An 8,400-nucleotide genomic window follows, 5' to 3' on the forward strand; every position below is an offset into this window, starting at 1 on the left:
TAGGATTTTCAACCCATAATAATAATAAACTTACTAAGTTCATCAATCAACAATAACCCTGATTAGCCGTTCCCGTTATCCTCACTTTATGTCCCTAAACACTTGTCACAAGGGACCTAGCTTAAAGAATATCATCGGGATGGACACTACTGCTAAGGGGTTTCCTCAGCCATACATGTCCTAAAGCCAACCATGAGGGGGATGGAGTACAACGAATGAACACTCTCAGTTCATTAACACCTACAGGTTGCGGACCTGCTAATGTTTCCCACTGGACTGTCTAGAAAGTCCGTGGTCGTCATCCAAACTCCGCTAGATGACTGGATCTCAAAACACATCGAGGCCTCTCATCAATTTTATTTTATCACACATCACTATCTACCCATGTTCTACCCAACATATATGTAGATAAAAATACTTATACAATTTAAAACTTGTATAAAACATCAACACAACCATCACCTCAAATAAACAATTAATATATTTACACATAGCACGTATTATAAGGTAAATACTTCATATCTAGGTGTAAAATGAAAGTGACTATACACTCACTTGATTTGATGATAATCGGGCAGCAATTCGTTTCCTAAAACGATCGTTTCTAATAAAACCGGGAGTTTTATTGTGAAACCGGACTTTGCAAAAGTCGGGCTTCGAAACCGAAAAGATAAATTTTCCGGGCTTCTCGGGCGCTTCGTGGCGTATTCCGGGGCTTATAATCGATACCGGGGCTTTGGGGGATGTTAATATGAAGAAAATATGGGAAAAGGGGTTAAAAGTGGCCAATTTCCAAAGTTACCCGGGAAGTCTCGCATGGCTGCTATTTATAGGGGAGGAGGACCGAAGGCTTGGATCCGAACCGAGGAGGGGATGGCACGTGTCTGCGAGGCTCGGACCAGGTGGCTGCTTCGGCGAGGCTCGGACTGGTCAGCTACGAGCTTCGGATTGGTCAGCAGCCTCGGTCCAATGGGAAGAGTCCACGTATGCGAAGGGGTGTCCGAGGGGTGTCTCCGAGGCATCTCATGCGAAGCTGTTGGCTTCTAAGTGGACCTCGGCTGCGGTCCAATCAGGAGGTGCCACACATGGGTTCGGTCCACTCAGCAGCTGCCACGTGCGAGGGTGACGTGGCATGCGAAATTGCCCGGTTTTTTCCATTTTTTCTTTATTTTTGTGCCAAACTTGCGAAAATCATAACTTCCGCATACGAGCTCTGTTTTTGACGTTCTTTATATGCACGCGTAGCTAAAATTACGCTCTACAACTTTCGTTTTGACTTCGTCGGCTAATTTTGACTTTAATTTTTATATTATTATTTTTAACAGACCGGGAGAGGAAATCCGTTAAAAATTCATAACTTCTTCATCCGACGTCCGTTTTCATCAGACTTTTTACCGTTGTGCTCCTAATGACGAGACCTTCAATTCTCATTTAGGTTGTGTCGGCTAAAAGTCGCTCGATCTAAAATTCGAGTTTTTAGCTGTCTACTGCTAAGCTGAAACTTCGAAAAATCATAACTTCCTCATACGAAGTCAGATTTTGGCGTTCTTTTTATCGAACTTCTCGGTTTAACGAATACTACGATTTTCATTTAAATCACTAAGGCTAAAAAGTAGTTTATCAAAAACTCACTATTTACGACATTCAGCACCGTGCCGGTTTTGTCGCGAAACTTCGACAGGTCATAACTTCTTCGTTATAACTCGGATTTTGGTATTCTTTATATCCCCGAAATCCTTGTTTCGACCACTAAAACTTTATGTAAAGATATCGGGCTTATCTTACACTTTAATTTTGACGCTTATTTTTATTCTTAATTAATTAAGCCCTAATAATTAAACATAAAACACATAATTCACATAATATTTACATAATTCCTTTTCATTTCTTCAAAATGAGTTACAAAGGTTATCGTAGACTATCACCTCAATATAAATGCCTAGGCTAGAAACACGAGTGTTACACATGCTCCCGATTGTGAAAACATAACTAATTGTGTTATTTCTTGAATCCAAAGAACCCCCCAGATCAACATTAACAAAACCTTCCAAAACTACCTATTTTCTTCTAAAGCATAAGGCAACCTCGAAAGTACCTTTCAAGCGCCACTTGACTCCTCCGCAATGCCCTTTCCTAGATTTGACATAAACCGACTCACAATTCCAACTAAATGAGCAATATCATTAATCTACCAACTGCTAAGGTCTAGTGAACTATAGCCAATCCAAGGATTGGTTTTAACATCCTTATACCATATTAATTAAAATAATCAAAGAATTCTCTGCTTCTATATTCAACCAAATTATCTGACTTGAAGTACTTAACTTCATGTTTGTTTCATTTTCCACAACTTTCCATTTCTTGATGTTGCTCAATACTTCAAATTTTTTCTTCAAGAAATAAACCTAAACATTCATTATACAGTCGTTAATGAAAGTAACATAATACATGGAACCTCCCATTAAAGAAATTGAAGTGGGACCGTATACATCCGTATGAACTAACTCTAACTTCCTAGGCCCCAGCCTTGTACAGTTGACCTATCTTTGCAAATGTGACTTCCTTCTTTTTTCAAGGAGACATGGCTCACATAATTCAAATGTTCCACTCTTCAAATATGGAATCTTCCTTCCATAGGCTAGCATCTTTTTCCATTCTCACTCGTATGCCCAAGTCATTGATGTCATAGATTGAACAACCCTGCTTCTTCTACTGTGATATTTGCTTCAACTTTATAAACCTCCACCATATAAAGTCTACCCGTTTTTTGTCCTTTAGCAACAACCAAATTCCCTTTTGTCACATTCACCGATGATCACCAAAAGTAACACAGAGACCTTCATCATCAAGTTTCCTCACTTATATCAACTTTCTCTTTAGATCAAAAATATAATTGACGTTCTCCAAAGTTCAATTCGTTACCAAAGTTTTTCATCGGGGCAACATCTCCAACACCCGTGATATTGTTTAAAAAATAAGAGACCTTTGACAACCAAGACCTCTATACAAACAAGGCTCACAATGGTCGAAGACTTGGGCTAGGTTAGCTTCTAGTTGTCTTTCTCGCCTTGGTTTCTTGCATTCTGCAGCATAGTGCCCATATTCTTGGCAATTGTAACACTGAATGTGACTCTTGTCTTGATTATCATAAGTACCACGAGTGTCTTCACGAGACTATTGGTTGTTGTCTCTTCCACGACCTCCACATTATGTCCATTCTTGGTGAGTAAATGACAACCTCTTCTCACCAAGTTTAGTTTGACTACGCACGCTTTCTTCATGAGTTTTCAATCTCCCGATAAACTTCTCGACAATCATCATTTCAAGACCCGCAAATTGCTCGATTATTGTAGCAATTTGCAAGAACTTATGTGGTACAACATGAAGCAACTTTTTCACACTTTTTTATTTCAATCCCAGGTAGGGTCGATTTAATATGTGATCCTTAAGGGAGGAGGGAGTCATTCCCTCCCAACCCACTGAACCCACTTTTACATTAATTTTTTTCCTCATTTTTCTTCATCTTTCCCAACCCATAACATACGAAAATCCTATCTTTCTCAACCCACTCAACCCACTCAATTAAAAAAAAATACACAACAACTAAGGTACAAGTTTTAAAACATATGGTACAAGAGAAAATGAGAGAGAGAAAGTAGAGAGAGAGAGAGGATGAAGTGAGTTTGTGAAACCAATTAAACAACCCGCTGAAGAAGGAGTGATACCGACGGTAACTCTATTGCTAATTAAGATTTTACCTTGATTGTTTTGTATTTTTTTTAATTGAATGAGTTGAAAAAGATAGGATTTCCGTGTGTTGTGGGTTGGGAAAGACGAAGAAAAATGAAAGAGAAAAACTGATGTGGCAGTGGGTTGGGAAGGAATGACTCCCTCCTCCCTAATAACTCTTCGTCTCTGAAATCCTGTTGATTGTTTTGTTTATATGTTGCAAATAGTTTTTTGGTTTTTTGATTTGATAGCAACTGCCTTATACGGATACATATGAGGTGCTTGATGAAACGCTTGATGCATGGGATTAAACCAAAGGATCAGCTATGGAATAGAATAAAGTTTTGTTACATTAGATGTGAAGTTCTTCTTTCAATGGTGGAAGAGTATATTGTGTGCAAAAAACTAAAAATGGTATGTAACTCTTCCACTTTTCTTTCTTTCTTTACAACATAAATTCTTATGAGTTTTTGTTACAAGCAATCTGAATCAACAACCCAAATCCCAAATTTGTATAAAGCATTGTACTTCCGTGTGACTGATTGTATAAAGCATTGTACTATCATTTGTACCAAAACTAACAAATTCTTTTAGTTTTTACAGGAAAAAGATTTTCAATTTTGTTTTGCCTTGGTCATGATTTCGGAATTATGATTTTCGTTTTTCATAACAACATATAAATACGCTCTCTGATCCTTGATCATATGATTGTGGAAAGGACATTTGATGGTGTTAATTGGACATTGTTTAATCTTTATCCAGGGGATCATCACAGTTACACAGGGCGGTCCAAACGTATATGGGGCCCAGGACGAAAAGAAAAAAGGGCCCCTTAAAGAAAAATATAATAAAGATTAAAAAAAATCATTTATTCTTCACTATAATCATGTTCAATTAACAATAACAAGCAAGTCAAATTGTTTATCTTTTGAGCTAGTTTGAGTTTGAACCAAATTTAGGCCCTAAAAATCATTTTGGTAATAATTGGTTTATATATATACACTATATAATCCAGAAATTTTGGGTCCCGTTGAGTCGTGGGCCCTGGGCGGTCGCCCGGGTTGCCCACCGTCTGGACCGGCCCTGCATTTGATTTAGAAGAACATTCTTTATATTTTTAACGAGAAAATTGCCAACTTTAACAATTATTATATTTTGCCGGTAATCGGTGAATTTTTTGCGACAAATTAGCCTATGTCACAACTTCTATAAAAAAATGTGTATTAAAATTTATGGGTGACTCGCCGATAAATTATGTGTGTTAATGTGTTATACTCATATACATTGGAGTAATAAAATATATTGTATTAATAGCTTAATCATTTGTTCTCTTTATTTGGTTTTATTACTGTTATCTAACAATCACTTTTCAAATAGAACAAGAATATGACCGTTTGTGTAACGATCTAATAACCCAAATATTTATAGTAACATATTTTGTATCAAACACTCACTTTTCTATTTCATTCTCATACACCCCCCGTTCTTCTCATTCTCTTTCTCTATTATGTCGTTGTCTTCAATACATACTCCCATCACCTTCTAATCCTTTATAGTTCTTAACAATCTTCTAGTACGTTCTAGTAGTTTCGGTTCTCATAGATGTTCCTTTATTGATGTTTATGTTATTTAAAACAACTTGTTTAGCAACCATATTTTATGGTTTCATCCAACCCCCATATCTATAAGCGTATCTATGCTTTTCTCAGTTTATTTGAATTCCGTTTCTCAAAAGAAAAAAAAATCATGTATTTGATCGCCTTAAGTTTAGATCTTTGTAAAGTTTTTTCAATTGAACGACAAAATCTTACATGAACTTGGGCTCAGAAAGTCTCTAAAGAAATTAGTGAGTATGACATTCACCGTAAAACAATTCCAGAATTTGAAAACTGTATCACTTCGGTCTTCATGTATATACTCCTTAGTTGTTGCCTTTCTGCTTACAAAAGAAGTGGGAAATCTGACCTTAGGTTCACGAGATTTGGCTAGATGGGCAGTTAGAAATTCGAGATTTATCCAATAGAAACTCTCGAAAGTTCTCAAGTGACTTCTTTATGGTTTAACTAAAGCGCTTGCTCATAGGCGTGTATGACCCATTTGGCAGGGTTGCTTGGGATTGATGCTTGGGATTAGAGAAAAGGATTGAAAGCATTTTGTAGATCCTTATTGATGGTAGACCCTCGATTGAGTTTCTCCTCAGTTGCTTCCATGCTAAAGTGATGTTTCAACTTGGTAAACTTTGACATTACTCCTCAGTCATCAACAAACATGTCGTTGTCGGATGCCCTAAAGTGAAGCGGAGATGGGGATGTGGAAGGAATTAGTTTCAGAAGATTCTTGGATAACCTATGTTTACACATAATATACAACTATATTGTTATAAAATGCTATTACAACATTGCACTTTCCACATCTTTATTTGGACGTTAAAAATATGTATGGTTATAGAATGATATACTTGAAAATTCAATTACGAAAAAGTAATGACTAGATGTTAAAAATGTTACAAATAATTAATATACAAAAAACAATTATAAAAATTGAAAAAATTAAATGTAAAGGCATAAATGTCATTTTAAGTGTGCAAGGACCAAAATCACTAAAAATATCCGAAACTAGACCACTTTTACATCACAAAACATTTTTGGACCAAAACCACATAATTCAACAAGCACATGGACCATTTTTGCAATTTTGTCTTAAATCTTACATTTATTTTTACCGGTTAAAAATAATACTTTTAATTTAAAGTTATAACGTTAGGAACCGTTTTTTAACATTTTAATAAAACTTATTTTTATTATAGAGTCATTGAGTTAAAATTAAGTTTAAAAAATATTTTAAACCTTTTTTATTATTTAAAATTTTGTTTATTTAAGAGTTCTAAAATTAAAACTCTTTGTAAAAAAACTCAATTTTTTACATCTTATGTTGGAAACTTTTTATTTAAAATTCTAAATCCTAACTTGATGTTATTTTTGTCAAAATGTTTATTAGCATGGAAAACATATTTTCATATATACAATATTTTATAGTAACTAAAAATAAACGTCATAAACATGCATTATAAATGTATAAACAAAACCATTTTCTAGTAATAATTATTATAAGCCATCACAAAAATTATTAACTGATTTTCTAAAAAACTTATTAGGACACTTCAAGATCTTCAAGAGATAATTTTCTTGATAAATTCTTCATTGCTCCATATTGTTACATCATATATATATATATATATATATATATATATATATATATATATATATATATATATATATATATAGGTTTAGGTTCTATGGAAAATAGAAAACCCTAAAAAAATCATAAAAATCATAAAAATCATAAAAATGCATAGAAAAATACTTAGAGATCACACACCCACACACGCAAACTAGTCTAAACTAATTTATTACACATAAAATGAACAAATGAAAAATACTAATCTATCTATTACATCATCATATGAATAAATAAATAACAATCACAAATGTCCTAATGGTGTGTTTATACACAGCATTAAAAATATATATTAACAAACAATTCTTTGTTTTTTCTAAGACAACTTTTATATAACCAAAATACATGGAAAAATGGTTATATAAAAAATAAAACACATTTAAACTACAATTTACCAAAGAAAACAAATATAGACATTTCTTTAGACAAAAAGAAATCCATGGTTGTTTTCCAAAAAACAAAGATTATCAAACACAAAAATTCATTCTAACGTATAAAAGATGGCTATGATACCAGTGATGAGTTTTGATACATAAAATAGAGCGTTTTAATTTTTTTTTTTACAAAAACTAGCAACGAAAGCTTTTAAAAATAACTAGTTTGTTTCAGAGAATTTTACAACAAACCTATCAAGGATCCTTTTACATAGATTAGAATGATATAAACATAACCATAAGATGTTTTAGAATGACAACCTTTAGAACCTTTGAGCTCACTAGGTTTTGGGGTGTTGAGGTAGATGACAAGATCAAAGAGTATGATCTTCTCTAGAAGTATCCACCACCAAGAGTAAGACACTTTGAATACTAGTTTCTTATTGCATTCTTGAGTATCTTAAGTCTTTAAGCACTTAATATCAGTAAGCACTGAAAGAGATAAGTCAAGGAGGCTTTAAATACCAAAAACCACTTCAAAAGAGAGAAAGTATTTTGTGTAGAAAAACCTATGGTTTTAGAGAGATGGAATGGCCAAAAAAACTAGTTTTTTTTATCATGCATAAGACTCTCTTATGTATCCTCATGCATAAATATTAATAAGTACCAACTTGATTAAGGGGTGACCCTATATGATCGTATGTTATTGGCAATATCATTCGATACTGATTATTGATCATATAAACCCAACCCCTTCAACATATTATTAATTTTTTCTCTTATAATATATTACTATCCATAGCTAATTACACATAGATAAACCACATACCATTTGAATAGGTACAAAAACAAATGATCATTAGATTGCTTATGTTGCAATTTCTTTTAAGGTCTTGGAGAGTTAGATGCTGGAGAATTCACAGTTCATGTTCCTTACGTTAAGCAAGTCAAAGGTCAATACTCAGTAATTCATTTTACTTCACTGCTATGCAAAACACTGTAATTGTCATCTGCTATGCAAAAAGACGTAAATGAAAAAAATATAAAGGAAAAAATATAT

The sequence above is a fragment of the Lactuca serriola genome, chromosome 7, assembly GCF_051521515.1.
Source record: "Lactuca serriola cultivar US96UC23 chromosome 7, Lser_US96UC23_V15, whole genome shotgun sequence".
Classification (NCBI taxonomy): Eukaryota; Viridiplantae; Streptophyta; class Magnoliopsida; order Asterales; family Asteraceae; genus Lactuca; species Lactuca serriola.